Source organism: Carcharodon carcharias, chromosome 28 (assembly GCF_017639515.1).
Source record: "Carcharodon carcharias isolate sCarCar2 chromosome 28, sCarCar2.pri, whole genome shotgun sequence".
NCBI classification, from domain to species: Eukaryota; Metazoa; Chordata; class Chondrichthyes; order Lamniformes; family Lamnidae; genus Carcharodon; species Carcharodon carcharias.
This window is the reverse complement of record NC_054494.1, coordinates 16,049,758-16,068,038: the sequence shown is the minus strand read 5'-3', so window position 1 is coordinate 16,068,038 and position 18,281 is coordinate 16,049,758. Positions and strand designations below refer to the sequence as shown.

The window sequence follows — 18,281 nt, the reverse complement described above, 5'->3', positions numbered from 1 at the left end:
AAATTTAAAAGGTCACAAAAAAATCAAAAAATCCAGGTTTGGAAAAAAAACCTTTCAGAGGGTGGTTCAATTCTCTATTACAAATGGTTGTTAATGCAGAATCCATAAATTCTTTTAAATCCAAATTAGACAGTTAAAAGACAGGAGGCTGTGGGGAGCAAGCAGATGGGATTTGTTGAGATGGCTCATTTGGTGGAATTTGCCACTGCACACCTGAGAGGTCAAATAGGCTGTTTCTAGGCAACACTATGACAAAATGCTGGATTTAGCTATTAGAGATACAACCTTCCTTTACATGAACATAGACTCTACATCAATAAATGGAACAATCATGGTCCTAGTCTTTATGCTGAAGAGGCAAGAGGACTATCAAAGTTAAAGTTTCAAGTAGCTAAAAGTATTCTTTGTACAGCCTGTTTCCCTACATCCAGGATAAATCCTGCATGGTCACTATTGTCTTCCTATCCTTTCCCCAAGCTCAATCCATCAGTGCCAAGGACTGCTGTAATATTATCAGGATGTAGAAGGATCTTTTAAAGACAAAGGTCGATTCATTACAGGAAACATCCTCAACTAGATAATTTTATTCTTCGAAATAGCGTTATTAGGATCTTTTCCTTCTGCCTGAGGGGCCAGATGGAGCTATGCTTTAACATCTCATCTTCAAGATGGCACCTTCAACAGTGCAGAACTCCCTTAGTACTGCACTAGGTGTCAACCTAGATTTTTGTACTTGAGGGACTGGAGTGGGACTTGAACCCCAAATCTTTTGATTCAGAGGCAAGAGTGCTACCAGCTGAACCAGAGATGGCACATGCCCATGCAGGTACTTAAGAAACTTTTCAATAATGATATGGTGGGGTGATAGTTGTTTAAGCTTTTCTGTGCTTTTTGCTTTCTTCCTTATGTGGGAAATCATAGTACCAATATTGGTCAATTTGACAGATGTCATCAGTGACAAGAAAGCCCGACCAATATTCATCCCTCAATCAACATCACAAAAACAAAATTATCTGGTCACTGTCACAATGCTTTGGGAGTTTGCTGTATGCATACTGGCTGCATTTCTTACATTATAACAGTGACCACCACACTTCAAAAGTACTTCAGTGGCTGTGAAGCACTTTGGGATGTCCTGTGGTCATGAAAGGTCCGATATAAATGCAAGTCTTTCTTTATACAAATCAAAGGTGAAAAGGTGGCAGAGATTTGTCAAGGTGCAATGCACAATGACCTCTGCTGTTTAGTGATAGGATGTATATTAAATAGCAACAAGTTGTATCTTGTATGGCACTTTTTATACAGCAAGACTTCTTAAGACGTATTCGTCGTCCGTCAGCTCGAGTACGTCGCTGGCCAGTGGCGCACCGACAGTTTGTATTACAAAACATAAGCGCATTGGTTGATCCATGAGAAGGGAGATGGAAAGAGTCAACTAAGACAAAGCAGCAAAAAGCTTATGGTCAAGAAAAATATACTTTCTTTTGAATCCCTATTAATTACTGTTTGCTAGGTTAGGCAATCTTAACTACCAACAGCCAATTCCCTTCACTTGCCTGGCATTTGCTATGTCACATTTTTTAGAAAGTAACATGATGTTACCATGTTTTTAATCTACTGAAGCTTCTGGATCCAATGAGTTCTGCCTTAGAGCCAATTTAAGATTGCTATCCAAATATACTCATCAGTTCTGATGTTGAGATCAGCTTCTTTGAAAGCATTTCTTTCAGACAATATAAACTTGCTTTTAATAAATTTCAGTTAGACAAGCAAGGTGTCACTTTCAAAGGAAACACTTTTTGAAATGTGATTTGCAGATCAAATAATTTGAGGACAATGATTATTATGCACTTGTAGGCTTTGCAAGCAACATATTTCAAAAGATGAGAATTTCTGATTTAACATGTAATGACTTCTTTGCAGGAGGCTGACTGGGACACCTTGGTTTGCTCACCCACTTCCAAGTGCTTCATTCCCTTATTTTGAAGTGAAACAACTGTTCGGTGAGCAAGTGCAACTATTTTGTACAAGTGCAAGATTCCAAGAAAGTAATGAGTTGAAATCAGATAAACCTTTTCCTGGAAGATGTGTTGATTTTGGACAGACACTAGACAAAGTTTCTACTCTTCCTCACATATCATCGAATCTTTCATTCCCATTTGAATCACTGAATAAGATGGCAGGGCTAATCTCATCAAAAAGCAGGGTCTCTAGCGATGCAGCACTTCATCAATATAGCAGTGGAGTGTCAATCCAACATCAATTCTTGAACATCTTAAAAAAAAAACCACAATTACTAGAATTCTTTTTCCTAAGAGAAATCTCCAAAGGATATAATAAACAACATGACCCAAAATGAAAATAGATCAATCAATACAAACGTTGACTCCACTGGAGCAAAATCACAGAAGATATATAGTGTTAAAGCTAAGGTAGCATTTTAATAACTCCTTCTCAGTCAAAAATTATTTCAGTAAGATACAAGTATTCTCCCTTGAATCAAACAACTTACATTTATATAGTGCCTTTGACATAACGAACCGTCCCAAGACCGTTCTCACAGCAGTGTTACAAAATGAAGTCTGATACCAAGCCACAAAGAGATGTTAGGTCGGATGATCAAAAGCTTGGTCAAAGAGGCAGGTGTCTTAAAGGAGGCAAGTGAAGTAGAGAGGTAGGGTGTAGAGGGAGGGAATTCAAGAGTTTGGGACCTAGGCAACTGAAGGCACATCTGCCAACAGTGGAGCAATTATGATAGGGAAAGCACAAGAGGCCGGAATTAAGGGAGTGTGGATATCCTGGAGGGTTATGGGGTTGGAGGAGATTAGAGATAGGGAGGGGCAAGGGCATGGAGGGATTTGAAAACAAATCATAATATTTTATCCTATTGTCATTATAAAGAGTTCCTAGGAAACATGCACTAATATTTAGCAAACACCAAATTGGCAATTTAAGCATAACATTGAAAATAGAAAATCTATCAATAGTAGGTAGCCAATAAAGGCAATATTTACTTATCTAATTTGGTTTATAAACTATGCATTATACAACTTGTGAATTAGCTGCAAGTGACAGTAGATGTTATGAAAGCCTGATTTAAATATAAATCAAGTGCTTTATATAAACATCTTGAATTTTAGAAAGTTTTGCAAGTATCTTCAAAACAATCACATCTTTTGTTTTTATACATCCTGTAATCAGTCTTGAACACTGACTTCACTCTTTAATTTTCCAACTTTACAAAAACATACAGATTAACTAACTCCTGAGAAAAAAGCAGTGTGAACAGCCAGAGCAGCCAGTTAGAGTTTAATTAAATGTTGATATTCCCTCCCGATTTAAAGCATTGCAGATCTAGAGTGGAACAAAGCATCTGCCAGTAACAACTTACAAGAAAATATACTCCACTCCTTTCCAAAATCTTAGAGATATTTAAATGGCAACTCTCCTTTTCGATTTCAATCCCAGGTCACACTAAGTTTATGATAATTAATAAACTAGAAAAAATGTTCTTTCAGACAGATCAGTTACATAGGCCATGGGTCCACAGCTAAATGCTACGGGTTTCGGAATAGTGGTAAATGTTGAATTCCAAAGCTTTTCATAGACAAATAAATGTTCATGTTCAAGGCACATCCACATCTCACAGAAGTCTATTGAAACTGACAAAGGCTATTTTGTTACCTGTATCAAATGAAATTTTTGACCTAAAATTCCCACCCCCACCCAATGCTAAAGCTGTTACGATGCCAAGTGATAGGAATTTCCCAGTCACCAATGCAAAGAATCACACAGGTTACCCTATTAAGGCTTTTGCTGTAACAAACAAACAATTTCCGCTAACCATCACTTGGACAGCAATTAGTACACCAAACTACATAAAGGGTTTTCCCATCAACTTCTTAACACAACTGACAACTCCACACCATGATTATACATCACACCGCACTCTTAGCAGAAATTTAGTCTTGTGTATAAAGTCCCAAGCTTCTCCAGTGTCCTTTTAAACAAAGTTCCTTCATTCAACCTTCTGAGCATAATCAAATGGACTTCCAGTAGCAAGACACCCTCTACCGACTCCATGGCCTTTAACTATTCACAAGCCTAGTTTCTTCAAACTGGGAATTCATCTTTACCATTACTCTGCTTGGTAGTTAACCCAAAACCAGCCCTTCTCTTCGGTATGGCACAGCAGCACCAGTTTTTAACACTTTTCCCTCAAATTCTGTCTAACTGACTCAGTCTGGAGTTTTTACACGGCAAAAACCAGCTGGGTCCTCCTGTGTGTCCAGGTGTTAAAACTTTACATTCAATAAGTTTTGATTTGAGTTTCTGTCTCCACAACATTTATATAGTGTTTCTCTGGTCAGATTCTATAGGAGATAACAACTCCCTCTCCAAACTACTCCATTTCACCTTGAATTAAAGGAGATAGTTTTAAACATAACCATCTTATAAAGTCCAGCATCTATAACAAAGTCATCAGCCTTATGTATGGTGCTTGTGTGTGAATTAAGGCTGTTCCACACTGCTTCAAAGTCTCACTTACATATTGCCATCATATCTATACATACAATCCTCCGTAAAAGATATTTCAGGTAAAATGCTTGAGTGTTTAACAAATTTTCAGCCCGAAATATGACAGTAGCCATTTTAGATCAAAGATATGGCATACTAAGGCCAGACTCAAAAATAACTTGCTGAATTTCAAACAGACCCAGGGATACCTGTACATAAACAATTGAAGGTGGCTGGGCAGGTGAAGAATGGCATATAGGGTCCTGGGCTTTATAAATAACAGCACAGAGTAGTCAGCTGCCCCTCGATTCGAGGATGATGCCTACTTAGGGCTGCAAGTTTCCACCATGGATTTTCATGTTTTGATCTATGCTCGTGGCAGAGGCAGAGAGTACAAAACCAATGACGTTATAAGAAACCTTTATAAAACACTGGTTTGGCCTCAACTGGAGTAGAGTCCAATATTCTTTCATGGGGTGTGGGCATTGCACAGGAACATAGGAATAGAAGGCCAATCAGCTCATCGAGCCTGCTCTGCCATTCAATACGAGCATGGCTAATCGAACACTTGAATGCCTTTTACCCACACTATCCCCATAACCCTTTACATTATTGTTAATTAGAAATCTATCAATCTCTAACTTAAACATACTCAATGACTGAGCTTCCACGGCCCTCTTGGGTAAAGAATTCCAAAGATTCACAACCCTCTGAATAAAGACATTCTCCTCATCTCAGTCCTAAGTTTGTCTTATTTTGAAATGGTGTCCCCTGGTTCTAGGCTTCACAACCAGGGGAAACACCTTAACTGCATCTACACTGTCTATTCCTTTAAGTATTTTGTAGGTTTCTCATTCTTCGAAACTCCAGAAAATACAGGCCCAGTTTCTCCAATCTCTCAGAATCTCCAATTCATAAGACAATTCCCCAGACTCCCCAATTCATAAGACAATTCCGCCATCCCTGGAACAAATCTGGCGAAACTTCGTTGCATTCCCTCTACGGCAATAATATCCTGAGGCAAGGGGACCAAAACTACACATGGTACTCCAGGTGCAATCTAACCAAGCTTCTATACAATTGAAGCAAGGCTTCACTAATCCTATACTCAAATCCTCTTGTGATAAAGGCTAACATTCCATTAGCATTCTTAATTGCCTGCTGCACCTGCATGTTAGCTTTCAGTGACTTATGGACAAGGACACCCAGGTTCCTTTGTACATCTATATTTTCTAACATCTTACCATTTAGAAAATACTCTGCACATCAGTTCCTCCTACCAAAGTGGATAACCTCAAGGCCAGCATTTGTTGCCCATCCCTAATGGCCCTTGAGATGATGATGGGTGAGCAACCTCCTTGAATCACTGTCGTCCAACTGCTGTGGAAACTCCTATACTGCTGTTAGTAGGGGACTTTCAGGATTTTAATCCACAACAGTAACAGTTCTAAGTCAGGATGATGCGTGGCTTAGAGGAGACTTGCAGGTGCTGGTATTCCCATGCACCTTGCTGCCCGCATCCTTCTAGGTGGTAGAGGTAATGGGTTTGGAAGGAGCCCTACTGAGTTGTTGCAGTGCATCTTGTATATAGTAGGGGAGGCAATGTCGGAGTAGTATTGTCGCTGGACGAGCAATCCAGAGACCCAGGCTAATGCTCTGGGGACCTGGGTTCGAATCCCACCACAGCAGATGATGGAATTTGAATTCAATAAAAAATTGGAATTAAAAGTCTAAAAGTCTAATGATGACAATGGAATCATTGTCGATTGTTGTAAAAACTCATCTGGTTCACTAATGTCCTTTAGGGAAGGAAATCTGTCCTTTCCTGGTCTGATCTACATTTGACTGCAGACCCACAGCAATGTGGTTCACCCTAGAATGCCCTCTGAAATGACCTAGCAAGCCATTTATTTGTAAAGTCACAAAAAAAATGAAACTGGTCGGACCTCCCAGCACTGACCGAGGCACCTGAAACGACAACGGCAATCGCAAAGCCCTCCTTACTAACATCTGGTGCCAAAATTGGGAGAGCTATCTCATAGACCAGTCAAGCAGCAGCCTGATATAGTCATCCTCATGGAATCAAACCTTACAGATAATGTGCCAGATACCACTATCGCCACCCCGGGTTATGTCTTGCCCCACCAGCAGTACGGATCCAGCAGAGGTGGCAGCACAGTGGTATGCAGTCAGGAGGAAGCTGCCCTGGGAGTCCTCAACATCAACTCCGAACCCCATGAAGTTTCATGGCATCAGGTCAAACGTGGGCAAGCAAAGGATTACCACGTACCGCCCTCCCTCAGCCGATGAATCAGTGTTCCATGTTGAAAACCACTTGCAGGAAGCACTGAGGGTGACAAAGGGTGCAGAATGTACTCTGGGTGGAGGACTTCAATGTCCATCACCAAGTGTGGCTCAGTAGCACCATTACTGACTGAGCTGGCTGAGTCCTAAATAACACAGCTGCTATCCTGGGTCTGCGGCAAGTGGTGAGGGAACCAACAAGAGGGAACAACATATTTGACCTCATCCTCACCAACATGCCTATCGCAGATGCATCTGTGCATGACAGTATCAGTGGGAGTGACCACTACACAGTTGTTGTGGGGACGAAGTCCCGCCTTCACATGTCCTCTATCGTGTTGTGTGGCACCACCACCGTACTAAATAGGATAGATTTCGAACAGATCTAGTAGCTCAAGACTAGGCATCCATGAGGCACTGTGGGCCATCAGCAGCTGCAGAATTGTACTCTAACATAATCTGTAACCTCATGGCCTGGCATATCCCCCATTCTACCATTACCATCAAGCCAGGGGGTCAACCCTGGTTCAATAAAGATTGCAGGAGGGCATGCCAGGAGCAGGACCGAGTATATCTAAAAATGAGGTGCCAACTTGGTGAATCTATAACACACGACTACTCGCATAAGCAGCAAGTGATAGAGCTAAGCAACTCCACAACTAACGGATCAGGTATCAGCTCTGCAGTCCCGCCACATCCAGTCGTGAATGGTGCTGGACAATTAAACAACTTACTGGAGGTGGCGGCTCCACAAATATCCCCATCCTCAATGATGGAGGAGCTCAGCACATCAGTGCAAAAGATAAGGCTGTAGCATTTGCTACAATCTTCAGCCAGAAGTGCCGAGTGGATGATCCATCTCTGCCTCCGAGGTCCCCAGCATCACAGATGCTAGTCTTCAGCCAATTCAATTCACTTCACGTGTTATCATGAAATGGCTGAAGGCAGTGGATACTGCAAAGGCTATGGGCGCTGACAATATTCCAGCAACAATACAGAAGATTAGTGCTCCAGAACATGCCATGCTCCTAGCCAAGCTGTTCCAGTACAGCTACAACACTTGCATTACCCGGCTACGTGGAACCCAAAAAAGACAAATCCAACCAGGCCAATTACCGCCCCATCAGTCTACTCTCCATCAGTAAAATAATGGAAGGGGTCATCAACAGTGCTATCGAGTGGCACTTGCTTAGCAATAACCTGCTCACTGACACCTAATTTGGGTTCTGCCCGGGCCACTCAGCTCCTAACCTCATTACAGCCTTGGTTCAAACATGGGCCAAAGAGTTGAACTCCCGAGGTGATGTGAGGATGACTACCCTTGACATTAAAGCAGCATTTGACCCAGTGTGGCATCAAGGAGCCCTAGCAAAACTGGAGTCAATGGGAATCAGGGAGAAAACTCTCTGCTGGTTGCAGCCATACTTAGCACAAAGGAAGGTGGTTCTGGTTGTTGGAGGTCAGTCCTCTCAGCTCCAGGACATCACTGCAGGAGTTCCTCACATTAGTGTCCTCAGCCCAACCATCTTCAGCTGCTTCATCAATGACCTTCCTTCCATCATAAGGTCAGATGTGAGGATGTTTGCTGATGATTGCACAATGTTCAGCACCATTCATGACTCCTCAGATACTGAAGCAGTCCATGTCCAAATGCAGCAAGGCCTGGGCAATATCCAGGCTTGGGCTGAGATGTGGCAAGAAAGATTCGCACCACACAAATGTCAGGCAATGACTATCTCCAACAAGAGAGCATCCAACCACCGCCCCTCGATGTTCAATCACTGAATCTCCCACTATCAACATCCTGGGGGCTACCATTGACCAGAAACCGAACTGGACTAGCCATATAAAATACTGTGGCTACAAGAGCAAGTCAGAGGCTAGGAGTCCTGTGTTGAGTAACTCACCTCTTGACTCCCCAGAGCCTGTCCACCATCTACAAAGCACAAGTCAGGAATGTGATGGAATACTCCCCACTTGTCTGGATGAGTGCAGCACCCACAACACTCAAGAAACTTGACACAATCCAGGACACAGCAGCCCACTTGATTGGCACCACATCCACAAACATTCATTCTCTCCACCACCGATGCACAGTAGCAGCAGTGTGTACCATCTACAAGGTGCACTGCATAAATTCACCAAGGCTCCTTCAACAGCACCTTCCAAACCCATGACCTCTACCATCTAGATGGACAAGGGCAGCAGGCACATGGGAACACCACCACCTGGAAGTTCCCCTCCAAGTCACTCACCATCCTGACTTGGAAATATATCGCCATCCCTTCACTATTGCTGGGTCAAAATCCTGGAACTCCCTCCCCAACATCACTGTGGGTGTACCTACACTACATGGTCTTTAGCGGTTCAAAAAGGCAGCTCACCACCACCTTCTCAAGGGCAACTGGGGATGGGCAATAAATGCTTGCCCAGACAGCAAAGCTCACATCCCAAGAATGTATTTTTAAAAAAACACATTGCTGCCACTGCATGACAGTGGTGAAGGGATTGAATGCTTCAAGTTGGTGGCTGGGATGCCGATCAAGCAGGCTGCTCTGCCTTGGATGGTATTGAGCTTAAGTGTTGTTGGAGCTGCACTCATAAATGCAAGTGGAAAGTATGCCTCCACACTCCTGACTTGCGCTTTGTAGATAGCGGACAGGCTTTGGGGAATCGGGTGGTGAGTTATTCGCTGCAAGATTCCCAGTTTCTGACCTGCTCTTGTAGCTACAGTATTCGTATGGATGACCCAGTTCAGTTTCTGGTCATGGGTAAACCTTAGAATGTTGATAGTGGGGAATTCAGCAATGCTAATGCCAGTGACCATCAAGGGGAGATTGTTACATTCTCTCTTGTTAGAGATGGTCATTGCCTGGCATTTGTGTGGTGCAAATATTACTTGCCATTTGTCAGCGCAAGCCAGAATGCTGCCCAGGCCTTGCTCGATGTGGACATGGACTGCTTCAAGCTTCAGTATCTGAGCAGTCACAAACAGTACTGAACATTTGTGTAATCAGTGAACATCCTCACTTCTGACCTTATAATGGAGGGAAAGTCCTTGAAGTAGCTAAGATGGTTGAGCACAAGATAATGCTCTGAGGGGCTCCTATAGCAGTGGCCTGGGACTGAGATGATTGGCCACCAGGAATCACAACTTTATGCTAGGTATGGCTCAAACCAGTGATGAGTTTTCCCAGGTTCCACTGGCTTCAATTTTGGCGAGTACACAGTTTAATTAATGCAACTTTCTAAAAAGAATTCCTACATTTAGCCGTTTGGTAGGATTTTTAAAATGTCAATTGCTCAAACAGCAAAAAGTTTGGAAACTGAGACGCTCAATCTTTCATTCTCAATTACCCATCAACTGCATGCCTGTGATATACCAAGCAAAGAGTCACCATATCAAAGGTATAGGTTCCTCTCTTTTACTTCATAGCAGAGGGAGATAGACCATGTATATTACAGCTTGAGGACAACTTACCAAGGAAGAAAATAAATAAGTGTTCCTTTTAAAAACATAAGTCACTGTCTTCATTTGCCACACTAAAAATCTACCAATTTATACTTGCAAATTTAGTATCTAAAAGTTATGGGCTTCATAATTTCCCGGAGATTTATTTAGATTCTGAATTGTGTGATTATCATGTGCACCAACACAAATCATTTTTTGACACTCAACTTGTGAGGTGGAAGGAGGCAGAGAAAGATTAAAATGTAAATAAACTTCCCCTTTGACTCTAGCCTAATTTTAAAATGATGAATTTATTTTCTGTATACAGTTCTTTGCAATGAATCGAGTGAGCAGTTTGATATCTGTGGAAGGTTTAGATCAGTATATGGTCATCTACATTAATGAAGATTCTGCATACAATTGATAAAGAAAATGTTATGGAGTTGAGAAGTTCACGTGCATCTAAATTTCTTTACTTCCTACCCCTTACAAAACTATAACCTTCACTTCTCCATATGTAATCCTGACAACAGGTAGTCAGACTGGAGCCTGTATTAGTCATGACCATGTGATTCTGTCAAATACATGCAAACAAAAATATCCCAAATGACTACCATATTTAAAAAAAGAACTGGAAGCAGACTAAGTATGGGTTGCTTCAGAGTACTGTAGTTCAGAATGAAATGAAGGAAATCTTCAATTTACATCCCACTGCAAAGAACAAACAGTTTGAAAGTAGAGAAATATAGAATGAGAATAGAGTACATTATTTGAAAAATCCCATATTGCACAATCATAAAGAGGAACTGATGACAGTTAGAATGACAGCTCATCAAGAGCCCTCATATGTGTATAACATCTCCCCATATTATTTCGTCACAATTTTACTAAATTGTTTGCATGCTATCCAATGTTCAACTTATGTGTGTCTTTATACATTAACCTTCACTCCAACATAGGGTACAGCAAGAATAGAAAAAGGCTCTGTAAACAAAGGAAGAATTTTGAATGCAATTACTCAAGAGATGGGAAGCCAAACAGAGGTCAGCGATGATGATCGGGCATGGCTTAGTGCAGAAGAGATGCTGGCAAGAATTTTAGGAAGTTGGAACTTGTTGGAGAGAAGCTCCAGGAGGTCAAGGTGGAAGGCATTCAAGTTGTTGAGCACTGAGGCAACGTAATTGCAGATAAGGGTTTCAATGGCAGTGAATGCAGGTGCGGATGTAAATGCAAAGGATGAACTATGCTGAAGTATCCAGTTCAGTAATGGATAATATGGATTTGAAGAACAACTTAGTGGTACACCTTTTGGTCCAACCAGAGAAAACAGCAAAGGAGGAAGTTGAAGTCAGGAGCACAGGTATCAAGACCTTGGTCCAAGCCAAAAAGAATGGAAAAAGCTCACCTTCATACTAACACCAACCCGTACAACTGAATCTGCAACCGGAATCTTCTAGCCCCCTCACCAAAAATCAGGCAAGGAACTGGTAATTTAATCAAATACTTTCTTTTGAAGAATCAACAAATGAAAGACAAGTTTGGTAACAAACAATAAACAAAAATTCCAGAAGCCCAAGTTCCCAGTGTTATGTTCAAATGGAGAAAGTTCTCGTTCACCCACAACTTAATGTTGGACAGGTATTCTGATAATAATGGCAAAAGGACATTGATTGGAGGTGTCTGCAAGTTAGAAAATTAGGTATAATGTGCAGACAGGAATAAATGGTTATGAAGTGCACAACATATCCTAGAAGAGTAAACAAGTAAGTAGAGAAGAGGCTGATACAAGAATTGCTGAACCAAATACATTCAATGTTAAGTATGCTTATCATACCATTTCTATATAACAGGAAATCAAGATCTAAAATGGCAACTTCCGCTGATTTTAAATACAGCTCTCCACTTCTAGCCTGCAAGGTTAAGTTTAGATAGAAGTGCACATCCTTGGAAAATCCAGTGCCGCAATTTTTAATTTGTGTTGAGAAGAACAACATAAGGAATAGAAGGCATAGGCCATTCAGCCCCTCAAGCCTGCTGCACCATTCAATAAGATCATGGCTGATCTGCCCCAGGTCTCAACTCCTCTTTTGTGCCAGCTCAACTCCCCAATATTTAAGAAATCCATCTACTTCCTCTTTAAATACTTTTGTGATCTAACCTCCACAACTCTGAGAATTTCAGACATTCACTAACCTCTGAAGAAATTCCTTCACATCTCAGTTTTAAATGAGTGTCCCCTTATTCTGTAGTTATGTCCCCTGGTTTGAGATTCCCCCATTAGTGGAAACATCTTCTCAACGTCTACCCTGTCAAGGCCCCTCAGAATCTTGTACATTTCAATAAGATCACCCCTCATTCTTCTAAACTCTAATGAATAAAGGCCTAACCTGTTTAGCCATTCTTGATAAGCCAACCCTTAACCCTTTCATCCCAGCAATCAGCCTAGTGAATCTCTTTTGAAATGCCTCCAATGCCAGTATTTTCTTTCTTAAATACGGGGACCAAAACTGTACACAGTACTCCAGGTGCGGCCTCACCAACATCATTTAAGTTGTAACAAAACTTGCCTATTTTTAAACTCCAACCCCCTAGCAATCCAGGCCAAAATTCCATTTGCCTTCTTACTTGCTGCACCTGCATGCTAACGTTTTGTGTTTCATGTACAAGAACACCCAGATCCCTCTGTGCTGCACTTTTTTGCGACTATTTAAATAATAGTCTGCCTTTAGATTTTACTACCAAAGTGCATGACCTCACACTTTCCTACATTAAACTCCATCTACCAAATTTTTGCCCACCACTCAACCTATCTATATTCCCTTGTAGCTTATGTCCTCATCACAATATGCCCTCCCGCCTATTTTTGTATCAGCAGCAAATTTGGATACATTACACTCTGCCTCCTCCAAGTCATTAATATAGATAGTAAATAATTCAGGCCTTCGGACTGATCCTTGTGACATTCCACTAGTTATGTCTTTCCAACCTGAAAAAGATCCATTAATCCTGACTTTCTGTCTTATGTGTTAACCAATCCTCAATCCATGCTAATACATTACCTCCGATACCATAAGCTCCTATCTTGTGCAATAACTTTTTATGTGGCACCTTATCGAATGTCTTCTGGAAATCTAAATACACAACAACTACCGGCTCCCCTGCTTGATTATATCTGCATGATATATCCTCAAAGAACTCTCGCAAATTTGTCAAACATCATTTCCCTTTCGCAAAGCCATGTTGACTTTATTTGACTGCGTTAAGCTTTTTCTAAATGCCCTATCTCTTCCTTAATAATGGACTCTCGCATTTTCCCAATGACAGATCTTAGGCTGATTGGCCTATAGTTTCCTGCTTTTTGTATCATTCCCTTCTTGAACAGGCGTGCCACATTAGCAGTTTTCAATCCACTGGGACCCTCCCAGAATCCAGAGTTCTGGAATATTTCAACCAATACCTCCACTATCTCTGCAGCCACTTCCTTTAAAACCCTTAGATGCAGGCCATCAGGTCCTGGTGACTTGTCTGCCTTTAGCCCCTTAGCTTGTCAAATACTTTGTCCCTTATGATAGAGACTGTTGCAAGATCTTTCCTCCCATTAGCTCCTTGCTTATCTGATATCTTTGGGGTGTTTAGTGTCCTCCACCGTGAAGACCGATGCAAAATATTGTTTTAAATTACATTCCATTTCCGTTTCCATTATCAATTCTCCAGTTGCATCCTCCAAGGGTCCCACACACACTTTAGCCACTCTCTTTTTATATACTCATAGAAGCTGTTTGTTTTATATTTCTTGCCATTTTACTTTCATAATCCTCTTTATTAGCTTTTTAGTCATCTGCTGCTGGTTCCTCTGACCTATCACTAGTTTTTGAAGCTTTGTATGTTTTAGTTTTTGAAAGTCTGTTAGCCACAGGTGGTTTATCCTTCTCATAGAGTCCTTCTTTTTGACCAGGATAAATTTTTGCTGAGCGTTACGAAATATCTGTTTTAAATGTCTGCCACTGCTCATCCATTGACCTTCCTCTTAGTCTATTTTCCCAGCCCACTTTAGACAACTCTTTCTTCATACCTCTGTAATTGCCCTTATTTGAGGACACTGGTTTGAGACTAGAGTTGCTTGCCCTGAAACTGAATTTGAAATTCTGCCATGCTTTGATCGGTACCCCCAGAGGATCCTTAACTACAATCTCTCTTATTAATCCCACCTCATTGCACATTATTAGATCTAAATTAGCCTATTCCCGGGTAGGTTCTGCAAAGTATTGCTCTAAGAAACAATGCCTGATGCACTCTACAAATTCGTCTTCCATGTTATCCCTGCCAATCAGGTTTGTCCAGTCAATATGCAGATTAAAATCACCCATGATAATAGTAGTGCCCTTCTTACACGCCTCCATTATTTCCCGATTTATACTTTGTCCTACAGTGAGGCAACTCTTCGAGGGCCTATAGATGACTCCCACCCGTGACTTCTTCCTCTTGCTATTCCTTATTTCCACCCAAACTGATTCCACATCATGATGTATTGGACCTATATCACTACTCACCACCGGATTGATATATTATTTTCTTAGCAAAGCTACCCCATCTCCTTTTCCTTTTTGCCTATTTTTCCCGGAACGTCAAATACCCTTGAATATCAAGTTCCCAGCCTTGGTCACCCTGCAACCACATCTCTATAATAGCTATCAAGTCATTTATTCCTATTTGCACTGTCAGCTCATCTATCTTGTTACAAATGCTGCGTGCATTCAGATAAAGAGCCTTAAGCTTTGACTTTTGATATTATTGCTCATTCTGGTTCTGATTTCTGCTGCAATCTTGTGCTAATGTTTTCTGCCCCTTCCTGTCGCACTTCGATTATCATTCGCCTCATCACTACCCTGCACCTCTGCTGCTTCTTTTTGATTTTTAAAATTTCCCTTCAATTGATCCCTCCCCCCCACTAATTAGTTTAAGGTCCTGTCTACAACCCTATTCACCAGGACACTTGTCCCAGCAAGGTTGAAATGAAGCCCATCCCAACAGAACAGCTCTCTTCTTCCCCAGTACTAATGCCAGTGCCCCATGAATCGGAACCCATTTCTCCCAAACCAACGCATTGAGCCATGCATTAACCTCTCTATTCTTATTTACCCTACGCGAATTTGTATATGGTTCAGGTAGCAATCCAGAGATTACCACCTTTGTGGTTCTGCTTTTTAACTTAGCCCCAAGCTGCTTGTGATCTCTCAGCAGAAACTCTTTCCTAGTCCTATCTATGTCATTGGTACCTACACAGAACACAACAACTGGATCCTTTCTCTCTCACTCCAAGTTCCTCTCCAGCCCATAAGAGATGTCCTTAACCTTGGCACCAGGTAGGCAACACAGCCTACAGGACTCTGTCTTTGCTGCAGAGAACAGTATCTATTCCCTTAGCTACGCTATCCACTATTACTACTACATTTATCTTTTCTCCCCCCACTTGAATGGCACTCTGCACCACAGTGCTGTGGTCAGTTCATTCATTCTCCCTGCAGTCTGTGCCATCATCCACACCTGGCACCAGAACTTTGTATCTATTGGACAAGGAAACTGGCTGAGGCTCCCCCAAAGCTAAATTCTGGATCCCCATGCCTGCCTCACTCACAGCCACTCCTGCCCCTGACCATGATCCAAATTTTATGTAACTCATTTAAGGGGTGTGACTGTCCCCTGAAACAGTGTCCAGATACCTCTTCCCCTCCCTGACGTGTTGCAGTGTCTGCAGCTCAGACTCCAGCTCAACCCTGAGCCAAAGTTCCTTGAGCAGCCAACACTCGCTGCAGATGTAGTCACCATGGATTGCACCAGCGTCCACCAGCTCCCACGTACTACAGCTGCAACTGATCACCTGACAGCATTCTCTACTCTATTTAATTAATTAATTTGGATGTTAAATATTTTACAAGTGAATTTCTTAACTGTATTCTTCGGCTGTAATAACGTCTCCTGATTTAAACCACTTGGCTAATCAAGAGAGACAGGGAAGAGATCCCATCCAATTACCTACCTGTTTTCCTTTGTGTCATGAAGCAATGTATATATTATTGGAAAATATTTTTCTTTAAAATAGAGGTTTAGTCTGTGGGTGTGTCTTAATTGGATTAAAGTCAGCTATTCTGAATGCTTTGCTGTGTACTAGTTTTGAGATGTAAACAGAGAGGGAGAGTGCATTTTTTGAATAGAGCACTCAAAAAGTGAGGTTACTTCTGGCACCTAGCTAGCAGAGACCAAGCAATATGTTTATATTACTAATAAAATTGGTACTATGAAAGGGGTTTTATTGTTAGAGAGGAGGAGTTCAAAGCAGCTGGTGATACAATGAGAATTTACATTCAATTGACTGTGCTAGGTATAACAAGACAACCGTTTTGTGTGTGTAGAGGAGAGGCAATGTGAAATCAAAAGCAGCTGTAAGCCTCCAACTGTCTCCATAGGAACCAAAGTGAAAAGAACCTCATTTTGAGTTCATAAGGTGAAAATGCTTTGCCTGGTGTCTAGTTAAGTCTATGGGTTGCTGTAGCTTTAATGGAGATTAGTTTGGGAATTTGTTAAAAGTTATGATCATAGTAATCTGCAACCACGTGCACATATTTAACTCGTGTAAATTAATAAAATGTTTCATTTAGCTTAATATAAAGCCTCCTGAGAACTGGTGACCTAATTTCTGAATTTAGGGCTGCATTTCAAACATAACACTTAAAATTATAGGTCATGACAGTTGTTTAAAGTTTCCCTCTGATGTTTTTAAAAATAACTCAGCTTTACCAACTGCTCAGTCATAATAATTGGGGGCTCTTGCCAGGATAAATTACATTTCTAATTCCTTGATTAGTATGGAATTAGTGAATCTTAAGCTTACGAGTACAAGAGGCACTTTCAATTGAGGAGTTGGTGAGGTATTTTAGAAGTGGTGAGACTGCAAGATGGCTTTGACAATTGCTGAGACTTGTCTGGGAGTAGAAGAGATTACTCTGTTTGGGTTGGAGAAAATAACCAAAAGTTAGTTTACAGAATTGGCAGAAAAGTTAAAATGGGGCTAGGAAATCAGACATAGCTAAAAGTATAGCACAGAATCTATAGTTGGAAGTGAAACCTAGTGAGTCACAGCTGAAGGTAGTGAGACTTCAAATGCAAATGAAGAAGCTTGAATTAGAAGCAAGGAAATTAGAAATGTGAAGATGGAGAAGGAAGAGAAAGAGAGAATTCCAACTGAAAATATTGGCAGTTAAAAAAGAGATGCCAGTAGTTGAGGAAGGATTTATCTCTAGGGTAGAACCCAATGGGGAGATGTTTAATTTGTACAAACTCTTCCAAAGTTTGAGGAAAAAGATATTGAAGCATTCTTTATTTCATTTAAGAAGCTAGCTAAACAGATGAAATGGCCACAGAAAAACTGGATGTTATTATTAGTCGAAGTTATGTAGGACACACGGGGTATATGTTTTGCTATCAGAAGAAATGTTGGTGAATTATGATGCGGTGAGAAAAGCTATTTTGAGTGCATGTGAGTTGGTTCCTGAAACATACAGGTAGAAATTTAGGAATATGATAAAACAGCCTGGGCAAACTTACATTGAGCTTGAGAGTGTAAAACAAAGTAATTTTGGCTGGTGGATACTGGCGTTAAAAATAGAAACAACCTATGCTGCTCTTAGGGAAGTAATTCTTTTGGAAAAATTTAAAGATTCAATCCTTTCAGTACTGAGAACTCATGTGGAGGAATAGAGGGTTGATTCTGTAAGACAAGCAACAGAGATAGCTGATGATTATGTGAGTTCATAGAGCTAAGCTCTTTTTCCATCATCCTTTCAAATTAGAAAAGAATAAAAAGTGGGAAGGTGAAAGGAAAGTAGGTCGTCAGGGAAGAGGAGTAGCTGGAAGTTCCCAGGAAGCTTTTCTCAGAATAAAAAGGAAGATGTTGAAGGTGGCATTCCAAAACTGAGGTGTTTTCATTGTAATAAAGTGGGGCACACAAATT

The 18,281-nt window shown here is 41.1% G+C and overlaps 1 protein-coding gene across 3 annotated transcripts in view; it reads right to left on the bottom strand.

Annotated features, from left to right (window-relative positions):
• Window positions 1–18,281, bottom strand: part of LOC121270832 (AP2-associated protein kinase 1-like) — a 114,582-nt gene that overhangs the window by 72,278 nt on the left and 24,023 nt on the right. The window contains exon 2 of one of the 3 annotated variants that reach the window (XM_041176312.1): window positions 2,073–2,274. The exons of the other annotated variants lie outside the window; for them this stretch is intronic. The gene's annotated coding sequence lies outside the window, so the exon portion shown is untranslated. The remainder of the gene's footprint in view (window positions 1–2,072; window positions 2,275–18,281) is intronic. 3 annotated transcript variants of the gene reach the window in all.